Raw genomic sequence first — 4,260 nt, 5'->3', positions numbered from 1 at the left:
ATTTGCTATGTTACAGCACTGAAAATTGAATGCTTAAATAAACGTTTAAAATGCCCTAATTATCGTGCCGAATGTTTATTATAGTTGTTATATGGCATAATGATGACATGTGTAATAAAAGAATTACAAATTTTAAACTTTTTTTTTTATGATTTCTAAACCTCTAAAATGGCACATTAGCGAAGAATGACCCAGCTACTGTATATAGGCCTAGTAGTAGTAAAGTGTCTACTACTACTACTACGACTACTACTACTATTAGTACCACTAGGCCTAGTACTGTACTCTAGCTAGTACTAGGCCTAGGGCCATAGCTACTGTGATCTTGACTGTATAATGGAAGAGCCTGCTAAGTACAGCAAGGACGTGGCGGACGCAGGGACCACACCCATCATCGCAAGCACAATGACGCTCCAAGTTATGGGGTTTAAAATTTGTCTATCTTTTACAGTAAATAAAAATTATTCAGTTAACAAATGTGTATACAAAAAAAAAAGAATATGTCTCTAAAACTAATACAAAACACTTACGTTTTCTCTACTAGGCCTAACACCACCTGTCCCCGCACCTGAGTAAATTAGTCCTGCTTTCCAGCCTGACGAACGAAGATTGTCTCCCGACCTCTATGCTCCCGACCGTTTGACGTTGATTTCCGGGTTGTTGCGTTTTCGATAAAGTTTGCAAAACTACTTTCCACCACTCGGTTTCACGCATGGTTTGAGATCGATCAGATACAGAGCACGCCCTCTATAGTTCCCAACTCTTTATTTCCCGGATATTAAAAATTATACAGTACTGTACAGTACTCGCGCGAATAAGCGCCCCTTGAAAATTTCCTTAAGTTTGAATAAGCGCCCCTTCTAATTTGAATAAACGCCCCCTCAATAATAATTCAATCAATCCTGGACTGTGGATGGTGGCATGATTTGAGGTGTGGAGTGGAATCACATTCTACTTTAGTTAATATCAAAATGAGGATATTTGGACAGATGCGAGCTCCTCGGACAGACAGTATATTTCCAACTCTCATCTTCTTACATTTTTCTATAGCCTAGTCCTACTGCTTTTCCGACAATATGCACCTTTAACAAGCTAACCACCACCACTACTTTCATCTGCTATTCTGCTGTTATGTAATACTGTACTCACAACATTCTTGTCATGACGAGCCATGCTCTCTGAACGATTATCTTTTCCGCCGCACCACCATTTGTAATTTGCGGTTTCCTGATGTCATTTTATAATCGTTTTTCATTCAAAATGTGCCTCTTGAATTTAATAAGTTCTCATAAAAACCCCTCGATTTTCATCTATTTCCATAAGCGCCCCCTGAATTTCCACTCTGCTTTGATAAGCGCCCCGTTCGAATAAGCGCCCCTCAAAAAGTGCAAAAAAATATTTTAAGCTGCCGGGCGCTTATTCGCGCGAGTACGGTATTCATAATTTCGTCAACAGTTACGCATGATCATTCATTCATTCTTTATTTTGCTTTTTATACAAATCACAATACATACAGTAAAATGAAATAAAATAACCAAAACTCACAATACAGAAAAACTGTGTAAACCTAAGGAGGAAATTTATTATAGAGAGGCATATATTCCAAATGAGGCTCTCTAGGGGGTTTATTATAAGCGGGCGTTTATTTGAATGGATACAGTAATGTATATACTGCAATAAAGAGGTCATAACTAAAATGTGACAAATTTTTAAGCAGATTTAGCCAGTGTAGACATGGGCACTGTTTTCAGGTGAGGCACAGGTTCTATATGAGAAAGGTGGGGATGTATGTGCACATGACTTTCTATCAGTGGTGGCGGTGGTGATGATGATAATATTAATAATAATAATAATAATAATAATAACAATAATAATAATGAAAGCAATAATAATAATAATGACAAAGATGGTAATACTGTAGTAATAAAAATTATTTAAAAAAAACAATAATAGCAACAAATAAAAACAATAGTACTGTATCTTATATATAATGTTCCAAGTGGTTCATGAATAAATGATTTTAAAATATTGAGGAAAATACTGTTTATAATCGTCATAATGCTTTATGGTTATAAACACTGCATCTCTGTAAAATATTGGCCCCAATTCTGCGACTGCTGACTTTTAATGCAATTAAGAAACACACAACTTGGCCAATAAGTTATCTTTGTACATATTTCTGAAATAACAACATATTTAATGAGATTATTATTGCCTGTTTTTTGTACAAAAATCTCACCTAAAAATTATTTGTATGTTTTGTATGAGAAACACTTAATGAAGAAGACATTAATAGTTAAGACATTACTGACACAATAATAATAATAATAATGATTATAAAAGATTACACAATGAATGTGCAATATTGGGCCATTACTGGTATTTATTCAATAACAGTTTAATGAAGAAAAACAATAATAATGATGATAACAACAACAATAAATGTTTGTGTGATCCTCAATTATACTATAATAATACTGTATAATACATTTAGATACTCTATGAATACACTATCTAGTGCATTTTGAAAATGTAGTAGGTTTTGATATAAAAATTAACTAAGGCAAGAATAATTAAGATAAAAAAAACATGCCATACTCTAAAAATCAATAAATAAATAAAATCAATTCATAATCCATATTTGATACACACAAAAAAAAATTTAAAAAATCAATTAAATAAATAATTAAAAGACAATTTAACTACATTAACACAAAATTTTGATAAATTACAAGATTAATTACAATTGATTACATTAATTACTTATTACTTGGCTTCCTAGCCATTTTCTTTCATAGAAAATATATTGCAACTATTGACTGATTTTAATCAGTTGACATAACATTGCCAGGAAGTATATGAAAAATGCTCCTCAATTTTTCATATACTTGTTTTATTTTATTTTTATTTTGTTTACCAATTATAATATAATTGATAACATAGCAATATTTTATCAATAAAAAAAATTTTATCATTTGAATCAAGATATATTTGGATATAATATACCTCAGTTAAAGTTTGGGGTGCTATTAGTGTGGTGGCAACGGGGTGGTAAGGGAAAGGCCTCGACCCCCTGTCATCCAATGCACGACTAGGTGATTGGATTAAAAACTTTAAAAATAATGATTTTACTGTCCAAATAATGTTATTTTGATTGTCAATCCCTAATATTCTGGTCTAAAAGCACATTTTTGACAATACTAAGCCATAAAAACTCTCCCTGGAAATATTTCATATTCTGGGCCGTCGACCAAGACTCTAGTCGGCCCCTTGGTTCGGACCCCTCCGTCGAACATGTTGGACCCCTTGTCAGCAAATTTAATGCGCCACCACTGGGTGCCATACCCCTTCTGGCAAAATTTCAATTTCAACTTCTATTTCAGAAAATCATATAACACATAATAATTTCTATATTACGCTAGTTAGCAGTAAATAAAATATTTCACCTACAACAGAGAGTGGATGGTGGAAGTGCACTATTGTATGTATTTAGTTTTTACTCTTCTCCAATCTGTTTATAAAACTGAACACAAAATTGGAATCTCTTAAGACGACTTCGCCAGCACAATGTACCCCCTGGCATGGTATAAACTCTACAATGCATAATGCATGAAAATATCTAAAAACTTTATTCACATAACAAGTATTACAGAAATTATTATTGCCAGAGGAATTTGTGACATTTTTTTTTGTTTCTTTGTTGAAGTGCAAAAGCATTAAGCACTATCCACACAAATTTGTGTAAATTGCCCATATATGGACATGATGATGTCCTATCACATCCATATATGGACATGATATCATATCACACCCATATATGGACATGATGATGTTATATTACATCCATATTTGGGCATGATGATGTCATATCACACCCATATATTGATATGATGATGTCTTATTACATCCATATTTGGGCGTGATGTCCTATCAAACCCATTATGGACATGATGATATCCTATTACATCCATATTTGGGCATGATGATGTCCTATTACATCCATATATGGACATGATATCATATCACACCCATATATGGACATGATGATGTTATATTACATCCATATTTGGGCATGATGATGTCATATCACACCCATATATGGACATGATGATGTCCTATTACATCCATATTTGGGCATGATGATGTCCTATCACACCCATTATGGACATGATGATATCCTATTACATCCATATTTGGGCATGATGATGTCCTATTACATCCATATTTGGGCATGATGTCATATCACACCCATATATGGAC

The 4,260-nt window shown here is 33.3% G+C and overlaps 1 protein-coding gene across 1 annotated transcript in view; it reads right to left on the bottom strand.

The window, feature by feature from the left end:
- LOC117123797 overlaps positions 1 to 633 on the bottom strand; it is a 6,280-nt gene extending 5,647 nt beyond the window's left edge. Inside the window, exon 1 of the mRNA XM_033269821.1 lies at positions 531 to 633. The gene's annotated coding sequence lies outside the window, so the exon portion shown is untranslated. The remainder of the gene's footprint in view (positions 1 to 530) is intronic.
- Positions 634 to 4,260: the final 3,627 nt, after the last annotated feature.

The sequence above is a fragment of the Anneissia japonica genome, unplaced genomic scaffold (genome assembly GCF_011630105.1).
Source record: "Anneissia japonica isolate Jap-2015-1 unplaced genomic scaffold, ASM1163010v1 scaffold287629_len218694_cov150, whole genome shotgun sequence".
In the NCBI taxonomy this organism is placed as follows: Eukaryota; Metazoa; Echinodermata; class Crinoidea; order Comatulida; family Comatulidae; genus Anneissia; species Anneissia japonica.
The sequence above is the reverse complement of the archived record's forward strand: the minus strand, read 5'-3'. Positions and strand labels throughout refer to the sequence as shown.